General features: G+C 39.5%; 1 long non-coding RNA gene across 2 annotated transcripts; it reads left to right on the top strand.

Moving 5' to 3' along the window:
* Nucleotides 1,751-21,365, top strand: LOC110392551. 2 transcript variants are annotated; one of them, XR_002434473.1, is made up of 3 exons: nt 1,751-1,834; nt 20,113-20,183; nt 21,107-21,365. It is a non-coding gene; the product is annotated as an uncharacterized LOC110392551 (long non-coding RNA). The 2 variants fall into 2 exon arrangements; XR_002434474.1 differs by having other exon boundaries at nt 20,382-21,365.

Genomic DNA, 21,747 nt, shown 5'->3' with positions numbered 1-21,747 from the left:
GAGGCTGTTAGAGGCTCCATCCAGACTGTCACAAGTCCATGGGGCCAGATGCGATCCACTCAAGGGTGCTGAGGGAGCTGGCAGACGTGATTGCCAAGCCTCTTTTGACCATCTGTCAGCGTTCCTGGTCAACTGGAAAGGTTCCAGAGGACTTGAGGTTTGCCAGTGTGATTCCCATCCACAAAAAGCATTGTAAGGAGGATCTGGAGAGCTACAGGCCTGTCAGCCTGATTTTGGTTCCAGAGAAGGTTATGGATCAGATGATCTTGAGGGAGATCACATGGTATGTGCGGGAGAACCAGGATATCAGCTTGACCATGCTGATCTCCTTCTATGACAGGTTGACCAGCCTGGTGAATGAAGGAAAGGCTGTTCTTAAAGCCTGCTTAGACTTTAGCATAGCCTTTGACACTGTCTCCCACAGTATTCTCCTGGACAGGTTGGACAGGTACACTCTTTGCTGAGTAAAGAGCCAGCTGTAGGATCAGGCCCAGATAGTGGTGGTGAATGGAGTTAAATCCAGCTGGCAACTGGTCACAAGTTGTGCTCCCCAGGGTTTGGTATTGGGGTCCATCCTGTTTAATATCCTTATGGATGATCTGGATGAGGGTATTGAGTATACCCTCAGTAAGTTTGCAGATGACACTAAGCTGGGAGGAAGTGGTGATCTGCCTGGGTGTAGGAAGGCCCTACAGAAGGATTTGAATGGGCTGGATAGCTGGGATGACACTAATGGGATGAAGTTCAACAAGATCAAGTGCTGGGTCCTGTACTTTGGACGCAACAGCTCCAGGCAACACTACAGGCTTGGGGCAGAGTGGCTGCAAGACTGTGCAGAGGAAAAGCACCTGGGAGTGTTGCTTGACACTCAGCTGAACATGTGCCAGCAGTGTGTCCAGGTAGCCAAGAAGGCCAATGGCATCTTGGTTTGTATCAGAAATAGTGTAGCCAGCAGGAGCATGGAGGTGACCATCTCCCTGTACTCAGCTCTAGTGAGACCACATCTTGAGCTCTGTGTTCAGTTTTGGGCCCCACACTACAAGAAAGACATCGAGGCCCTGGAGTGTGTCCAGAGAAGGACAACAAAGCAATTGAGGGGATTGAAGCACAAGTCTTCTGAGGAGTGGCTGAGGGAACTGGGATTATTTAGCCTGGAGAAGAGGTGGCTCAGGGGAGACCTTATCACTCTCTACAGCTGCCTGAAAGAAGGCTGTGGCGAGGTGGGAGTTCACCTCTTCTCCCCTGTAACTAGGGACAGGACTAGAGGGAATGGCCTCAAGTTGCACCAGAGTAGGCTCGGGTTGGATATTAGGATAAACTTCTTTTTTGAAAGAGTGTTCAGGAGCTGGAATGGGCTGCCCAGGGAGGTGGTTGAGTCACCTGGAGATGTTCAAGAAACATTTAGGTGTTGTACTAATGGACATGGTTTAGTGGGGAAATATTGGTGGTATGTGGATGATTACACTGGATGACCTTGTATGTCTTTTCCAACCTTTATGATTCTATGATTGGCTAAAGGCATAGATGTGGTGGTGCTGGCATGGCTGAGGCACATGCTTCCCTGGCAATTTATCACAGAAATATAAATTAAATGCAAGGTGTATGGGAACTGTTGAGCCATGGCCTGAACCACTGATTGAGCACCTGGAGAAAAGATCTGGTCAGCCCTGGGAGCACAGGTGAAGGCAATTCACTGTGTGACCACAAGGGGGTGGAGCCTGGCTCCACCTCTCTTAGGCCTCATTTAGGGGCCGACTGCCGCTGAGGAAGGATCTCTTTCTGGAGGTGTCTCCTCTCTGGACTTTCCTTTGTGAACCTAGATCCTCAAAGACAGGTGAGCAATCCTTTCCCTTCCTTTGTAACATCTTTCCATCATGCTGCTGTTTCTGTTGTTACACAAGGCAAGTAAATTTCTTGGGGAATTTAACTTAGAATCAGATAATATTCTGAATTGGAAGGGCCCTACAAGAATTATAAGTCCATCTCCTGGTTCTACACAGGACCACCCAAAATTTGAAGCCTGTATCTGAGACCAGTGCCTAAACACTCTTTGAACTTCAGCAGCTTGGAGCCATGATTGCATTGCCCTGGGTGGCCTGTTCCATGGCCCCACCACCCTCTGGTGCAGAACCTGTTCCTAATCCCCACTTGACCTTCCCCTGACACTGCCACGCAGTTCCCTTTGGCCCTGTTGCTGTCACCAGAGAGCAAAGCTCAGTGCTGCCGCTACGTGGCCCTCGTGAGCGGCTGCAGGCCACCATGAGGCCTCCCCTCAGCTCCTCTGGGCTGAACAAACCAGGGTATCTCAGCTGCTCCTTATACGCCTTGTCCAGACTCTGCCCTATTTTCATGGTCCTCCTTTGGGGGGCAATGAAAAGGGCCTCTCTTGCCTCACAAGGGGCTAACTAAGTACAGGCTGGTTGGGCATGAAGGGCAGGGCCTTCACCTACATGATGTCTTGATAGCAACAGCTTCTCCTGGTCAGTTGTACTTGGGCCACTTCACAAGGAGAGCTGCAGGATACCAATGCTTAACTTCTCTGGATGATAGTAGCTGGGCAGATCCTCTTAATACACAGCCCATTTCATCATGCAGCAGCATAGTACAAAATCTGCTTGCTCCCAAAATGTGTAAAGAAACAAAGGTTACTTCTTGTAGCAGAATGAGTAGGGCCTGTGTCATCACAGCTGCGATTTGCCCCTTAATGAAAAGTATCTTCTGTTTTTTTTTATCCCCATTACTACTTTCATTGAGAGGAAAATACATTTTTTTGCACTATCAACAATTATAAAGTAAATGTATTATGAGACACGTTTTACTCATTCAGCTTGGATACGGTATCTTCAGTTGAATGTGTGCAGTAACAACATCAAAGAATGACTGAAAGAAAGACTGCCAAACTATAACTGAAGAAGCTAATCAAGTATTTTTTTTAAAAAAAGTAATTTTTTTAATGTAAAGCTTTCTACTAGGAATACAAGCTGCTATTAAATGTTTATTAAATCCAAACAGGATCTTCTGGGAAAACAGCAAATTTTGACATTCCAAGTACTGAAACATTTTATTTTAAATCTCACAAATTTCAAAAGTATGATACTTATAAGTGTTGATGGAAACATCAACATGTATTTGATTATCAAATCCACTTGTGTGGTGTAAGCATACATAATTTATTATATATTAATATTAGTCATCATAATAATCCCACAGGAGATGAAAGCCCAGATAAATCAAGTATGGCAAAATAATGAACAGAAACCATCACTTTTTCTGTTCAAACAGAATACATAATGGTATCTAGTCAATCTAATTCTACAGAAATGTTGCTGCTACTGAAGTAGCCTGTTAGAATTGTTCTTCAAGACTCTTATTTCCTAGTAACCAAGCATGGTGTCAACCTGATCAGCTTAGCACACAGAGAACCACTCAGGAGTGGTTAATGTAAGTATAGTTCTATGCTTTCACTAGATTCCACAGCTTTTACACAACAATTCCAACACTGCAGTTTAAGCATCACCTACTCAGATTTTGTAGCTGAAGAATTTATTGTAGCACAATTAAATGATTGTTACCTTATCACTCTGGTCTCACACAGCCACAAATGAAGGGATGAATACCCCATATAATTCCATCAAATTTTGGAAAACAAGAGTTTCTATGTAAACACTGTTGTTTCCATTGTTTCAATAAAAGAAAATATATATTATACAAAAACAATACAATATATTTAGTAGACAGTAGAGAATGTCAGTTTTTTCTCATGACATTCTTCTGGTGGCTGCAGTTCTGTACTATTAAGGAAAGAAGATGTAAAATGAGGTGTGCATTTAGTTAATCAAGACCTAAGCTAAAATGTTGTTTTTGATGTTGAGCGATGTGCCTCACAGATGAGTTAAGAATGCACAGTTTACTCTGTCTATTCAGGAAAAATGCAAGTATGTCTAAATTTCCCAGTATTAACAGCAGGGTCCTAACAGCATCAGATTCATGTTATGGGAGCATGTAAAGCAAAGAAAGGCAATGGTAGAGCCTTTATTTAAGATACAGTCATTCCCCCACTTGTTTATATGCTCCCTTCAAGTATTGGAAGGCCACAATGAGGTCTCCCCAGAGCCTTCTCCAAGCTAAACAAGCCCAGTTCCTTTAACCTTTCTTCATAGGAGAGATGCTCCAGCCCTCTGATCATCTTGGTGGCCCTCCTCTGGATCCATTCCAGAGCTCCACGTCTTTATTGTGCTGGGGGTGCTGAGCCTGGATGCAGTACTCTATGATTCTATGAATAATTCTGGTTACTAAGTCTAGTACTTAACTGATTTACTAGCTGATGTCAGTTTTCAATTAGTGCTCGTTTGCATTAATGGTATGTTAACAACAGAAGTGCGTCAAACCTGAGCAGTTGAGCTGAAGGGGACTTTAGAAATATTACCCTTCTTTAATTCTTTTACGTTGGTAAAGTAAGTCTACATTCTTTGGTTCATCTGCAGTTAAACTAAGTACAGTTGACTTTGGGGTACTTCAGATCAAATATTTCTGGCCTGAGACGTGGACAATAGATCTACATCTATTAGTAATTTAAACATCTTTGAAACTGTTCTCTGGCATAAAGGCCAACGGGAATGGAGTAGAGCCAGCTGCACTTCAACACTCTCATCCTCCAGAACATTCTGGCTGCACCCAAAGTGTCATATGAGAACATTCCCTGATCCAGGTTGATTCAGGAGCTGTGTCTGGAGGTCACTGAGGAAGGTTCTGGATGGACTGGACCAAAATCATGCTAGGAGCGTGTTACAAATACCACAGCCAGCTGAGATCCCATTGTTCAGTAAGGCTCTCTGGTGCTTTTTAATTTGCTTGTATAGATAGCTTGCTTGTAGCAACAGCTTTTCTGAGATCTTAGGAAAGAGCATAGAAAGTGCATTAGATATGATCATGTTTGAGTAAATAAAGCAGACATATCATTTTCAATGAGACATGTTCCCGGAGTGTCCTATGAATCTTAATTACCCTATATTTTCAATTAATAAATTGTTTAATAAAATTGATTTTACCTTTTTTCATAAAAGATATAAATTGTGCTTCTTGATTCATTTTAAGGTATAACTTCCTTTTCATAAATGATTGTCTTAGCCCTTTGTTAGGCTTCTAATGTTTTTTTTTTTTAAATTGAAGTCAATGAGGAATTAACATAGCATGCCTGTAGCAATTACTTGAGTACTAAAAATAAAGAATAAATAATAATGAAAAAGTCAAGAGGGCCTTAATGCAAATTGGCCTCTCTTTCAGAATACATATAAAGAACTGGGAACTCTTAGTGTTGCACTGGAAATTTGTGTTTAACCAATTATCCAAATCTTTTGCAAAATTTCTATCCTTCAAGTACACCTGCATTTTTTCTTCTTAATGGTATGGTTTCACACTCAGTCACACTGAAAAGTATGTTGTTCATTAACAGCCATTTTAGTATCAATAAAAAACTTCTTCCTTCTACTGTGTAATATTTCTCTAATCTTTATGTCACCCCCAGATTTTATCAAAAAAGATACTTTAAGTAAGAAAAAAATATTAAACAGTGTAAAGCAACAAACAAATCCCTCCAGGTCTTCAGTAGAAACATGGTGTATAAATTGATCAAAATAATAGAAAACCTAGGGTGTAACTGAGCTCTTCTGGATATATGAACATACTGGAAAGGACTGTTTATCTCCTAGCGACAAAAACTACTCACTGAAGACAGGAAAGTTTTAAAATTATATAAAAAACCTCCTGATCTTCACCTTTCACATATTAAAGCAACAGCATTAATATCAGCTAGAAGAAAATACGGGTTACATTTTACATAGTTGAGAAAGAGAAACGTCACGTTTGTACTCAACCTAATTTCTGTATGCAGAATAAAAGGAGGACATTTTTCAGATAACTTTCAGCTAGGAAAACTAGAAAATCTATACTGAAATCTGATCATTATTTTAATAGCATATTGCTAAGAATGTTGCCTGTTGGAATGATATTTCCTGTGGGAAATATTTTGATATTTTCTTAAACTGCAGTGTATGTAGGTCCCTCAAAGTAATGCCTCATATTTATTTCTATGGGAACTACAACAGATACAAAGAGCACAATAACGCTATTTGACAGAGCAAATTCTCAGGAAATGTTATTTTTCAATATAGACATCGCTATTACCTTTGTATATTTGCTAGCAATGCACGAGAAGATGCATGCCATGCTTGTAAAATTTGCATGGCCATCTGTCACTATTGTTACTGTTGAAACACAGCATTCACTGCCTCACTGTGCTCACATCCACTGTTTGGTCTCCAGAAATGTTTAGCAAGCATCGATGAATGTCAGTGGATGCCATTTTTTCGTCATGGAGGAATTCAGTGACGCCCCTTTGCACCATACATAATTCCATGTCAGATACCACTTTGTCAGACTGCCCTTCATCTGCTGTCTGTCACACACCAAGAAAATATAATGCAGTATTTGTGGGAAGGTTCAGCCTCTACTGCCATACCACCAACATCTGCCTCTGATGTTGTGGGCCAACCCATTATTTTCAGAGGCATTATTTTCAGAGCAGTCCTCATAAAACTGAGAAAAACTACACAAGTAAGGGCTATAATTTAACTGTACTTGCTATTCCAAGGCTGCTCCAAAGAGGAAGGCTAGCCAGGAGGCTAACATGACAGCAACGCAGGCACAGGATGGGGGTCAGCAAGGTTGTGATTGCCCAAACAAGAGGAGACAAGCAAGTTTGGTACCAGTTGACAGGGTCAGACAACAGCTCTATACTTGCCAAGCAAGGCTACACTAATGAGACAGGTTTCAGGTCAAGGTGAGATGTCAAGATTCATTGTAGCTCTTGATGAGCCCGAGGTTGGGAACCTGAACTTCAGTACAACCCCAAGAGAAGAGGGAGGCATGGGTGGGTGGCACAGCAATCTCTTGCAATACTGTGAAACAAGGTTGTACAGCTGCGTACCAGCACTAAACTTGAGCATGGGCAGGTAAGCACTAGGAGGGTGGCTGTGCTCAGGGTCTCAATAGACAGCATAGAAGAGAGAGCCCTATTTTAGAGGAGAATTGAGCTACAGAGTTGCAATCTGCATGGTGTTGTGTGCCCTTAAAGGCTGCAAATGGTCATTTTACTTACTGGTACAGACATGGCTTCCAGTAATGGTTTGTTGAAAGATGTACAGCCAAGTTGAGACATGGTATCTAGCAGATTTCACAAGCAGTGCACCTGTCAATTAAGGAAAGTATTTTTCCAAGTATTTGCATAAGTTCATTTTCATCAGTATACAGAAATCCTACGTAATCCATTCATTTAATTCTACATACAACCATGAGAAAATTTAAGGGGGTGAGGAACAAAGATGGAGGAACCACTCATAGGAGTTCTTGTCCTTTGTTCTGTTGAAGACAAGATGCCTTTTAAACTGCGCACCTTGCCGTCCTGTTGGACATTACTGCATTGTTCATTTCACATACACTTGGCAGCTTACCTAAGGTGAAAATAGATATCTCAAGATCTCACACACCTCTGGGAATGGATGTGTTGACAATCAGGAGATGGTGATAGGTACAACACCTTTTTCTATTTCCACAATCTGTGATTTGCAGGTTTTTTTCTCTGTTCTTGATGGCCATTGTCATGTGCCATATTGAGCAACAAGCTCAGCAAAGAGCAGCGCACATGGCTTTCCTCAGCACATATCTGCAATTTGTCAGCATTAGCATTTCATGACTAATCTTTCCTCTCAGGTAATCTGATTAGACTACATGTCTATGCTTGCTGGTAACAGAATCTAGCCAATGAAGAGTCCATTCCTGCAAAGAACTCTTCTTTCAATTGAAGTTGTATGCAATTATCATCAACTCAGTTTTGTTGTCCTTTCAACAAAAGTCAATAATTTGCTCAAGGAAGAAGCAAATGACAGCAATAAAACCCATTTTCCGTATTACTGTTGTCATGAAAGACAGTTTCAGCTTTAGACAAAACATGGAACAGTTTTGAGCACACAGTTCCTTAAAATTTTCCCAGATTTATATTTTGGATTGCTTACTGTCATTCAAATTCCAGCTGTTATGTAACTGTTGTCAAGAGTTTTGAGCAAATCAAATGATTTTTTTGTAGCAATCAGTTGGAACTGCAGCAGTGATTTAACATCAGTCAAGTAGGTGATAAAAATGCAGTTAATATGGGCTTTTCCAATCCACATTTTCATGTTTGGTTGTTGGAACATCATGCTGGTGATTGACAGGTCACAGCTCATATGTGAGATTATGAAGCAGATATCACTACTCTCAGCACAATCTGCTCTGTATCTGTTCAACACATAGAGAAGACTGTAGGCCCCATTCCCATATGTCCGCTGAAGTCTACCAGAATAAGAAACTTAGCAGATTTGAATTCATGCAGCTCCTGTTAGACAGGCTTTTCTCTCTTTCTCTACAAGCCTTAGTGTAGTGCAGAGATTATGCTAAAATTTAAAATGTGAAATAAGAGATCATATGCATTCAGTGATTATTTCCTTCTACATTTTTTGAAGTTTAGTTTAACATCTACTAATAAATTTTATTCCTTATTGCAAAGTTAGACACAGGAAGACTATGTTCTTTAAAAGTGATTACCTCTGCAACAATTGCATGCTCTTCAACAAATTAATTTTCAATTAGTACAGTGATATTTATTGCATTCAAATCTCACTGTCTGCCAGGGAGATATGGAGATACAGCTGACTTTAAACTATTCATTACTTCTCAGATACTCCAAGTGATGAGAATAACTTCTTTTACTCACCTTTGCAATGTCTGATATTTGTTTAAGATGACCTCCTCATGTATATAAAGCCTTACCACTTTGTACTCCAATTTATCTTTTTTTTCTAAATGAGACTTGTAATTCCTTTTTTTTAAAATTCTTGATATGATTATTTAAATCCTTAGGGTACATGAAGGAAAAAGAACACTTTGTAGAATTATTTCATTTCTCTAAGGAAAGGCTGACAATGTGTGATACCCACAGATAAAATACCCTTTTAAATGTTAGATGCAACAGAATTCTTCAGAAACAAAAAAGTTATCTAGTTAATTGGTCGCAATTAATTGCTAAATGTATATCAGTTTACCAAATAAGGAACTAATTGCTTTGCTGCATTAACTATTATATAAATGTACATGTCATTTTTACCAGTATGGGGCTAATCTCATTTTCATTCAGATCAATAGTAATTTTCAGTGGAGCTCAACAGGTGTTAGATAAGCTTTTCTGGGAAAAGTGTCTTCCTCCAAGCTGATTAAACACAAAGAGGTTTTCCATCTAAACAGACCTCTGTATGTTTATCCCCTGTTAAAGTGACAGTGACATTGAAATTTGCAGATTATGCTACAGGTCACAGTTCTTACAGTTTGCACCCAAAGTGGCACCATCCTACTGAGAAGCATTATATTCTTTTTGCAAGGCTGTCTTCTTACACTCTCCTGGTCTGAAAATATACAAATGTTCTCCGAATATGGAAAACTCAGCAGCAGGAGTCATTGTCCTAGAAATGTCATGAATATGTTGTAGGTTTTTTATGGCAAAGTACCGCTTTGCTTCTCATCAAAAAAGACACTTCAGTATATTTTATTATTAATTTTAAAATTGCTTTAGATCAAGGCCTCTTTTCTGAAGGACTCTTGGCTGAAGCTATAAATTGGAGGCTGGTTACATCTGTTAAAAAGATATAACATCACTTTCATCCATTTCATCTTTCATAAAGCATATTTTTAAACATTAAAAAAGAGAAGTTATCTCCATGTACCGGTCATCTCCCACCATGGTATTGAGTGTGGGAGATCATGCAGGCAGCATTTACTTATGTTTTTTCCTAATCCTGTTAACATTTAGGTTAAAATTTACCTTGCTGCTCCTCAATGCCATAGCATACAAATTCCTCACAAAGAAAGCCTTGCCGTCTCCTGGATCTGATAAATTATCTTAGGTGTAGATCCAATAAATAAATAAATAATAATAATGAAAGCATTTAAAATTTATGATGTACTTTGTAGTAAAACTACGCAGTTTACCGGTTGATCTACTGAATATAATTAATACAATATGATAAACACTTTCTAAATCTATTCTTCTCTACTTCGTTTGGAACATTTGTAATAAATGTAGTCATAATATTTTTAGCACATTTTCTGCCACTAAACTGATCAGTAGCTGTATCACTTTGTAAGAAGCATTGCATTGCTGACCTGATGCCTGCTTAGATCACCTGCTTCTGGGTTGTCAGGTTTTCTTAAAAGCTCTAAGACACTTGAGTTTTTCCATCCACCTTGATAGCATACTAATATCAAACCACAGACCCAAGCTCATATCATTAGGTGAGTATCACTTACCTGTTAGTTTTTAATGCAAAAGTCTTTAGTAATTTTGCTAATTTAAATGAATGTGTAAGACAAACATCAAGAGACAAATTCTTTGTAACATTTGTACAGCATTCATTTCTAGTTGGACTGAGCCAAAACATAACTGCAGTCTCTGAAGTGTTAGCCTCTTACAGTTATCTTTATCCAGTACCAGACTGCTGATCTGCTATTGTTTCTTATCATTAAAAACACTTCAGTATTGAAGTTGCTTTTTTCTGATCAGCTTTAACATTAGACCCCATGGTGCTATATTTATATACTTTTGCATGATATTTACTTTGAATTAGATGTCCTTTTTTCATTTACTCTCTTTATGTCAAATCATAAATTTTCTCCCTTGAAGTTTCTCCTTTAAACTTGGAAGGATTTGAGGAGGTAGTCTTCCTGAACTCATCTAGATCCCCAGCACACCTCTGAGCCCACCCTACACTGAGTCTCAAGACTCAGCAAGTTATTCTTGGCATATTGTACCAGTATCTGAAATAAGGGAGAGGTACAGCTTACTTTGAGTGATGGATAGAATATTTTCAACCTGATTCAGTAACACTGATTCTTCTGTTCAATTTTCTTATTAGTACCCTGATTCACTGGAGTAGGTTCCGCAGTTATTTCTGAAAACTGTGAAAACAAGGGTCATGCAATTTTTTAGGGATTAAGTACTCCTATGTCTTGGAAGACCCAAAGAACACCTTTGTGAAGTTAATGATTCATCCAGTGATTTCTGAATCAAAGAACACCCTAGATAAGCACCTAAACAATGACAGCATTGAAGAATTGGAAAGTGCAGTTCGGGGACTTACGTAGTGAAATTTCTCTCGATACCTCATCTTTAATGCTGAAATTCAGGTTCATAATCTGTGGATCCTTGAAGAAATATCTTTCATTTGGCATTCTGGTTTTGCATTCAGTTAACGAGCTATTTCATCTGAAAGCCAGACAAAGCTACAGCATTCTCTCTGGAACCTGCAAGTTTGATGTGATATATTTGATCTGACCTCCATTCCTCGTACAGCATTATCCCACTAAGACAAGGCGATTCAAAATTGAGTGCATGTCAGAGAGACATTTCCCTCTTGTAATAAAGTGCATATCTTAAAGCTTTCTGAGATACTATTTTGGCATTGTGGGGAAAAATACACGGCAGACATCCAAAAGAAAATTAGGGACACTGAAGGCAAAATCTATAAAATCTATTAAAACCTATAAATCAATGAGTCAAAAAGATAAACACTTGGCTGAAGCACTGAATGTTCATTATGTCTTAAGCAATTTTTTTTACAAATCCAGAAATTGACATCATAGAATCATAGAATTGCTCATGTTGGAAAAGACCTTCAAGATCATCAAGTCCAACCACAACCTAACCATACTACTCCAACTCTAACAACCCACCACTAAATCACGTCCCTGACATGATCAGGGACCACATCCAAACTGTTTTTAAACACATTCAGGAATGGTGACTCAACCACCTCCCTGGGGAGCCTGTTCCAGTGCCTAACAACCCTTCCTGTAAAGAAGTTTTTCCTGATATCCAAGCTAAACCTCCCCTGGCGCAACCGTTTCCCCTTGTTCTGTCACCTGTCACCAGTGAGAAGAGACCAACCTCACTCTCACTGCAGTCTTGTTTCAGGTATTTGCAGAGAGCAGTAAGGTCACCCCTCAGCCTCCCCTTCCCCAGACTAAACAGCCCCAGTTCCTTTAGCCTCAATTCGTAGGGCATATTCTCCAAGCCCTTCACAAGCCTTGTTGCCCTTCTTTGGACCTGCTCCAGCATCTCAATGTCTTTTCTCTACTAAGGCGCCCAAAATTGATCTCAGTACTCGAGGTGGGGCCTCACCAGTGCCGAGTACAGGGGCAGGATTACTTCCCTAGTCCTGCTTACCACACCATTCTTGATACAAGCCAGGATGCCATTGGCCTTCTTGGCCACTTGGGCACACTGCTGGCTCATATTCAGCTGACTGTCCATCAGCACACCAAGGTCCCTTTCTGTCAGGCAGCTTTCCAGCCACTCCTCCCCAAGCCTGTAGGGTTGCCTGGGGTTGTTGTGACCAAAATGCAGGACCTGACACTTGGCCCTATTCAAACTCATATGGTGTACTTTGGCCCATCGATCCAGTCTATCCAGGTCCCTCTGTAGTGCCTTTCCAGCCTCTGGCGGATCAACACTCCCTCCCAACTTGTTGTCATCTGCAAACTTAGTGAAGGTGCACTCAACCCCCTCATCAAGATCATTGATAAAGATGTTGAATAGAAGAGGCCCCAGCACCGAGCCCTGGGGGACACCGCTCGTGACTGGCCACCAACTGGATTTAACTCCATTGACCACAACTCTCTGGGCCCAGCCATCCAGCCAGTGTTTCACCCAGCAGAGTGTATGCCCATCCAAACCATGGGCAGCCAGCGTCTCCACAAGGATGCTGTGGGGGACAGTGTCAAAGGCCATACTGAAGTCCAGGTAGACCACATCGACAGCCTTACCTTCATCCACTAAGCAGCTCACCTTGTCATAGAACGAAATCAGGTTTGTCAGAGAGGATCTACCATTCATAAACCCATGCTGACTGGGCCTGATCCCCTGGTTGACCTTTAACTGATCCATGATGTCTCCTGAGATTATCTGTTCCATAACCTTCCCTGGCACCGAGGTGAGACTGATAGGTCTACAGCTACCAGGATCATCTTTCCGGCCCTTCTTGAAGATGGGAGTCACATTTGCTAGTCTCCAGTCAACCGGGACATTGCCAGTTAGCCAGGACTGTCGAAAGATGATGGAGAGTGGCCTGGCAACCACATCCGCTAACTCCCTCAGCAGTCTAGGGTGCAGTCCATCTGATCTCATGGACTTGTGAGTGTTCAGCTCTCAGAGCAGGTCCAAAACCATCTCATCATGTGCATGGCCTATTCTGTTCCTCATCCCCATCTGCCAGCTCAAGGGGCTGTGTGCCCAGGGCGGAACTAGTCTTACTATTAAAGACTGAGGCGAAGAAGGCATTAAGTACCTCACCCTTATCCTGATCCTTGGTCACTGTGTTGCCTTCAGCATCCAACAAGGGATGGAGATTCTCCCTAGCCCTCCTTTTACTGTTGCTGTGTTTATAGAAATATTTATTGTTGTTCTTCACCTTAGCGGCCAAGTTCAGTTCTAGCTGGGCTTTGGCTTTTCTGATTTTCTCCCTGCACAGCTTCACTACATACTTGTAATCCTCATAAGTTGCTTGCCCCCTCTTCCAAAGACCATAAACTTTCCTTTTGTTCCTGAGTTCCAGTTTAAGGTCTCTGTTCAGCGAGAAACAGTCTTCTACCCCAACAGCTCGTCTTCCATGACTTGGGGATAGTCAACTCCTGCACCATTAAAATAACTTCCTTAAAGTATTCACAGCTATCCTGGGCTCCCATGCCCTCCAGAACTGCCTCCCAAGGGACTCTCTCAACCATGCTTCGAAAGAGGCCAGTCTGCCCTCCAGAAGTCCAAGGTTGCGGTTTTGCTGACTCCCCTCTGAGGTTCAGCAAGGATTGAGAAGTCTATTATTTTGTGATCACTTTGCCCCAGACGGCCTCCAACCTTTACATCCCCCACATGGCCTTCTTTGTTAACAAAGAGCAGGTCCAGGATTTCGCATCGCCTTGTGGGCTCCTTTGCCAGCTGTGTCAGGAAGTTGTCTCCCATGCACTTTAGGAACCTCTGGGACTGTTTCCTTTCTGCTCTATTATAATTCCAGAAGATGTCTGGGAAGTTGAAGTCCCCCACAAGAACAAGGGGTAGAGACCTTGAGACCTCACCCAACTTTCCATAAAGTATCTTATCCACCACTTCATCCTGTTTGGGTGGCCTGTAGCAGACTCCCACGATTATGTCAGTCTTACTGGTCTTCGCTTTTATCCTAACCCATAGGCTCTCAACCCTATCATCACCATCATTAATTTCCATACATTCATATTCTTTCTTAACATAGAAGGCTACACCACCGCCTTTCTTGTCTTGCCTGTCTCTTTTGAAAAGTTGGTAGCCATCAATCACAGTATTCCAGCTGTGTGTGTCATTCCACCATGTTTCCATGATGGTGACTATATCATAGTTTTCTGACCATACAATGGCCTCTAGCTCCTCCTGCTTGTTACCCATGCTGCGTGCATTAGTGTAGATGCACCTAGGCTGGGCCACCTTATTTTAATTAAGAGAGCAATTAGATAATTCTGACTTCAAAGGAAGAGAAGATGGAACAGATAGATGAAATCAGCTGAAATCAGGTGAAATCACAAAAATGTGGTGTTCGCCACCATCCACAGAAAAAGAACTGAATATTGAGGTCCCTACCAATGATAAATGATGACCAGAACAACTCAGTTTATCAGCAGTGTTCTGATTCTGTAAGTGCCCTAGTATTACAGTTAATAGTTGAAAATGTTACCTTTTTCTTCATAAATTATCACTGAACCCCCCATACACGTCAGTTCTTGTCTACTTCTACTGCAACATTCTTATTCATTTCTTTAATTTTCCAGGAAGCGTTCAGAACCTAGCAGGTATCCACCACAAGACAGAGTTATCAAATGTAGCTTTATTTTTCCTTGAAAAGTGAAGAATCTTGAAATATGTGAAGGCAGCTCAGTGAGCTGTTAACACCAGAATAATTACAAGAAACATCAGCACAAGAATCAAATTTCCTATATGCATGGCACAAGTAAGAAAGACTTAAATTCTCTGAACAATTTTAGTTGCTGCAGTTGTAATGGTTCTTCGGTATAAAAAGAGACAAAATGTTTGTGTTTTGTAACTATTCAGAAAACAGTAACCCACCTTTCATTTTTTAAAAAATTATTGAGCTTTTAAAGTAGGTAAGAGAAGAAAAAAAAGTTTTCCTTTATGCTGATTTCTGGGTTTATTGATTTTACTTTTATCTAAATATGTACTTTCTGTTGAGGCTAGAAAATCTTCCACATAATCTTAGGAACTGATGCAGTGATTCAAAAAGTATATATATAATTGTACCTTAATTCCTGGGAATTTTGGTTGGATGTTTTTTTTATTTTATAGCATTCTAGCAAGTACAGAAAATGTTTTTCGCCTGAAACCTGCTTTGTGTGCATCACATCTGTGCATCTTTGTGATGTGTCATTTTTCTCCTCTTTGTCACAGGTGAGTAAAGGACCTGGCCATAAACTTAACTTTGCTATTAGTTATTTGTGCCAAAAGTCTGAGCTCTCTTTTCTGAGTACTGGAGCTAGTAGTCAAAATACAGTTTGCTTGAAAACAAATGTTTATTCTTCTCAAGTTTCATTGTGTCAATGCTGTTTTTCTGCCTGACATTAAATAGCAGTTAAGTTTTCCAATACTTTTGCTCAAAATCAGTGTGATCATAAGGACCTAAAGGTTTTGTTCTAAATTACTTCTAAAGTATTTTCAGAGCATAGTATATTTGTATTACATAAGCTTTGGAATGGACGAAAATTTGAGACTCTAAAGCTTCTATGTCAAAGTCATTTTCTATAGCTGATAATGGTATTTTCTGGAAGGAATACACAAAATGTTTGAGGAGATCTCTTTTAATGAGATTATAGAAGATAGGCACAAATCACTGGGAAATTACTTGTCCAGGAAAAGGAATAAGGCCAGAGAAAAGAACAATCCAAAACAGGTACAAAATAACCCAAGTAATTCACTCATTCCAAAAGCCTTCAGAAATTAGAATTTGAAATCTTGGATCATCTATGGGATGCAGAAGGCTGACTGCAGGTTTTTCTCAACAGAGAACAGCTGGAGGGGATTTGATACCTCTTTTTATAAAGAAAGGATTACTACTTGGGGATGGAGTTGGGCCACTAGAGAGGAAAAATGCAGTGCTTAAGAAGCCTGATCAGAAGCAGATTTATCTGTTGCGCTAACAATTAATTTCAGTCGCTTTTGCAAAAGGTATCTAAGAAGTTCTCAAATGAAAACAATACATATAATAATAATTCAGGCTTCTTTTATCCTTGAATCTCAGAAAACAGATGAGAGCATTTCTATATTTGACAGTGAGCAGTTTTACCAGCAGCAACAATACAAACAGTTTTGAATTTTTACTTCTGTCGAGTTCAAAGAACTCTGGTACATCATCAGGCCTAATGTGTCCGGTGCAATCAACATATAATACTTACTCACAGCAGGACTAAATTTGGTACATTACCCTTAATTAGAAAATAAAATGTGAAGACAGACTCTTCCTGATGACTACAGTAAAATGACTGCAGTAATTAAGATCTGACATCTTATGTCCCACATACAAGTCACAGAAGATCACAAAGAGAAATCCTCCTAAAAATAAAGCTAATAAAAGTGCTATAGAATATAAGAAAGATCTAACAAACAATGAAATAGCACTGTGTCTTCTTCCTACTGGGAAAAAGACAGTTCCTGCAGATCTCCCATTACATCTCAAAACATAATTCTTCAAGAAGAAACAGACTTGGAAAATTCCACAGGGGATGTTTTCGGCAGAAAAAAAATATTTAATATCAAAGCTTTGTCATCATAACTGAGCCTAAGGACACAGATAAGAATCTGCAGGCAGCACACACAATTAGAAAAAAATCTGAAGGTACAGCAGGCCATTGCATTTTGCTACAGCTGTTGCTCTAGCCATCCATGCCTGTCAAAAGGAACTGGCATGCTCAGTGAAGACTTTTAGATGACAGCCACAAGTCTTACACTGTTTCTTGACATCCTGAAAGTCTTACTTTGTTGAAGAAATCTGAAATCTCTGGATCCATGTACAATAAAACAAATCTCTGGAGAAAAAAAAAACGTTCTAGATAGATTGTTGACTCTTAGAACTGGTAATAACGCTGACCTTGATAATAACAAAAGATACGGTTACATACAGAAAGTGCTACGTTGTAAATAATTTAATTGTTATGCCAGCAAATCAGGCAGCATTATTACATTAATTACAAAGATCCAAGGTTTGGCTCTCATTACTCTGACTACTTCAGCAACTTCCAGACCTCAGGTAAGAAATTTCCTTCTATGTTTAGAATTAAAAAAGATTTTTTTTTTTGCCTAGTTGATGATTAAGCTTTGTCTTGACTCAAATTTGAATATTTTCATGACATACGCTTGTGTATTTTCTCTGCATGACATGTGTTTATAAACCAGAGAATGAAATAATTTTGAAAAGAAGACAATGGTGGGTTTGTTATTTTACATTAGTAGATGGGTCATTTTAAAAGAGTATGACATTAGGGAAACTACTGTCATTTTTCAAAGTAAAATTATCTCATAAATTAAAATTATCTCATAAAAAAGTACTTTTATCTAAACTCAAATTTTCCATGGGAGAAAACAAATTGAGATATCATTTTTTTTCTATCTTCTAAAGAGATCTTTAAAAGTTATTTTTACTTTGATATATCAAAATTGGAATTTTAATATACTTTGTAAAGCATATTACTGTGTTTCTCATGGAAACAAAAACCATTTCTGAGACTTTGAATTTGGATCCCGAAGGGCCAAGTTCAAGGCAGCTACATGGAATGTAATCAGAAAGTCTAAGACTTTCTGAGGAATTTAGAGGAACAATGCAAGAAGCTCCAGATGAAGTTAGAATGTGGAAGTTTTGAGGCTGGCACCTTCCAAAGAACCCGAGTCCAAAAGGGAATCAAGAACTATGAAGTTCCTTTCTTAAATTGTGTTGATTTAAAAACAGGAGCATTTCTGAAGAGTGAGTGCTTCAAACTAATGTCTCAGGAAAGACTACTTTCCTACAGAAAAGGAATACTTTCCTATATAGTTTAGGGACGTGACATTGTGTTCATTTCTGGGCTTCCCAGCTCAAAAAAGACGGAGATCTCTCCAGAAAGACTCCAGTGGAGGACCACAGAGATGATTAAGAGCCCGGAGAATATCTCAGAAAGGCTGAGAGACCTGGGACTGTTCAGCCTGGAGAAGAGGGAGGATCTCACCGCTGTTTATAAACATCTAAAGTGTGGGAGGACTCTTTTCAATGGCAAGCAACAAGGGGCAATGGGCAGAAACTGGAACATAGGATGTTCCATACTAATGCAGGGAAGAACTTCTTTACTTTAGGAGTGACAGAGTCCTGAAACAAGCTGCCTGAAGTAGTGGTGGAGATATTCAAGACTCATCTGGATGCTTTCCTGTGCAACCTACTGTAGGGAACGCCTTCAGCAGAGAGTTTGTACTGGGTGATCTTCAAAGGTCCCTTCCAACCCCCACAATTCTGTGATTCTGTGAATATCACTAGAAACACTGTTGGTAAATCCACGATACTGGCAATTAGGCTCTCTTGCCTGTTTTCACAGTTCACTGCCTTTTGAACATCTACAATACACGTGTCTCCTCACCAGAATGACTTTCGCTGTTCTGCGCAACACTGACCAGAATGGTACCAATTGCAAGATGAAACATTGTCTAAGGAGATGTAAACAAGAGATTGCAAAGAAACTCAAAAAGATGCTGTTGTAGCTGTCACTAAAAAATGACATTAGCATACAGAGAAAGAGCATAACGTCTTCTGTTTTTCAAGCTTATATTACATTGAGGTTTCTTACTATTCTGATACTATCTACAGGATTTAAGCCCAGTGCAGACTTGCAAGATGTTAAGGAAAAATGCTTTAGCTTTATGGTCTCATTGTGCGATGAAATCTTTGTTTACTCTGTTAGGTATATATATCTTACATACCCGACCAGATCCCAACAAAGGTACAAGACATTCTTCTTGTATGTTTTGCTTATATGTTTCTTTTTTTCAGTACCAAGTCCAATTCCAGTTATACACAGTCTTAATACCATTGAAATGAATGTTTGTAATAATAGGCACAATTACAGCAATGCATTAAGAGAAGAGTGTTGTTTCAGAGCGAAAGTCACTATGTCTTAACAATGCCTGGCTGACTCGGCTGGTTTCTGGACATTGAGTTGTTGGAGCAGATCCAGAGGAGGGCCACAAAGATTATCAGAGGGCTGGAGCACCTCTCCTGTGAGGACAGGCTGAGAGAGCTGGAGCTTTTCAGCCCAAAGTAGGGAAAGCTCCAGTGATTATTGCGCCAGCAGCCTTTCAGTATCTGAAAGGGGCCTACAGGAAAGCTGGGGAGAGACTTTTTATAAGAGCATGTAGCAACAGGACAAGGGGAAATGGTTTTAAACTGGAAGAAGTTAGATTTAGACTAGATATCAGGAAGAAATTCTTTACTGTGAGGGTGGTGAGACACTAGAACAGGTTGCTGCTCAGTGAGGTTGTGAATGCTCCCTCCCTGGGAGCATTCAAGACCAGGCTGGACGGGGCTTTGAGCAACCTGGTCTAGAGGGAGGTGTCCCTGCCCATAGCAGGGGGTTGGAACTAGAAGATCTTAAAGGTCCCTTCCAACCTAAACCATTCTATGATTCTGTGGTTCTTAGTAGCCTAGCTACAGTTCAGTAGATCACTGTTATCTTGCTTTTTGTTCACTTACTTTTAGACTATTCCTCTTACAGCCTCTGAGTATAGCAAATTAAAGCATCTTGGAGGCATTTCCTTCAAAACAAAGCATCTTCTCTTCACAGTGTGAAGAAAAGAATAAAAACTTTAATACATACTTCTTCTTCTTATCTGTATTCAATACATTCTTAACAACTTCTGAAATTCAGTTGCTTTCATTATTAGTTTAGTACTAAAAACTGATTAATGATGTTTTGCACTTCTAGATGACAAAATCCTCTCTGGACTACATGGATCTGGAGGTTTTACTTGAAACATCTGCTTATTCCACAGAAATGTGAGTACTATTCCAAAACATTTCACAAAAATTTTGACCATGATATTTAGGTTTAAGGTGAAAATAATGGGAAAAAGTGAAAAACTTACCCTTTAAAAATTAGTAATTCATAATAAAATATAAATAATAAAATAACATTATCTAGCCTAATAATAATAGTAGTAACGTTTTCTTTTTTTTTTCTCTTTTAAAACTCAGAGTGAACTATCGGTGGTAAAGTGACAGTTGCAGTTATCAAGTCGTTCATATGCTGTATTTCAAAACTTCTCTTTGACCAAATCATAGCTACAAGAAATATTGCAATAAATAATGTACTCCGATGGAATATACTGCCCCTGCTGCTACTGATTTGTTCATATTTGCCCTTCTTATAGTCTAAAGGGCCCAGTAGCATTTGAGTTTTTCCATGAAGAAATAAATTCAATAGATTGGCCATAGGTAGCATATAGCACATAATGAGCTAACAGTGATTATTGCCTGGCAGATGAAAAAGCCACAATCTGCCTTCAGCTAGAAAAGTAAATGGTTGAACAGCCAAAGGCTATGTTAAACAAATAACCAGAAAAGCTACTGGCAATTAAACCAACTTTTATCTTTTCATAAATGAGGACGGCAAAATAAAGATCAGTGGACAAGTGTGTAACATTGTTTTCCTGTTATCTCCAAAAGAGTTGGTAAAAATATGCTGAAAGACAAGAGTAGTTTAGAAGAGGAAACATGGTTAATGTATATTCTTCAGAAACATTCAGTAGCAAAAATGAAATTTTGGTAAAAAATCAAGGTGATGTGAAATGGTTCTTTAGTCCAACTATTGGACATATACTAAGAGAAAATACAGTAACTGTGCAAACTACAGTTTATTTTTAACTTCAAGTTTGTGAAAGTGGGAGAAGATCCTACTGTGTAATATAACTATCCTCTAGGAAAGAAGTTAACAATCAATCTGCAACAATATTTTTCATGGACTACAACTGAGAAGCTGCCATCTGATTTGCAGAAGGTGTTAAAATCTCGTTGTGCCCTTCAGACAGGGTACCAAACTTAAAAAAAGATTAAGCATTTTGGGAGAGGGGCAGAAGGGGAAGCAGAGTATGGATGGATGGACAGAAAGACAGATGTCTTTTCTTTTGGCCCTTCATGTATATGCTTCCATGTCAAATAAATACTTCCAGTACAAATCGTATTTATCTCTGGTCTTTCTATCCAGTATGTAATTCATCAGCAGATGGCCTCTATTTTAAGGGAAAGTAAACAAATGAGCAATGATAGAGTTAAGCTATGAATTTTGATTTATGAAGAACAGTGGTCATTTCAAGATAAGTATTTTTGCATGGGTACTGTCTTGAATTGTTCTGTGTATCTTAATGTTTTGAAACTGTGAATAAGGAAAAGGCATATGTGGCATTACTTTTTTTCTTGCTGAATTACCTACCAGGATGATGAGAAGCCAGTTCTTACTGATTTTGGTTCTTTATGTGGAAACTGTAAAGTGTTTTTCAAGACAACTGTTAAATAGTTAATGAAAGCAACATAAAATGTTTATCATAAGAATAAAGAAACAGGA

This window comes from Numida meleagris, chromosome 1, assembly GCF_002078875.1.
Source record: "Numida meleagris isolate 19003 breed g44 Domestic line chromosome 1, NumMel1.0, whole genome shotgun sequence".
Classification (NCBI taxonomy): Eukaryota; Metazoa; Chordata; class Aves; order Galliformes; family Numididae; genus Numida; species Numida meleagris.
Note: the sequence above shows the minus strand (reverse complement) of the source record. Positions and strands in the feature narration are given on the sequence as shown.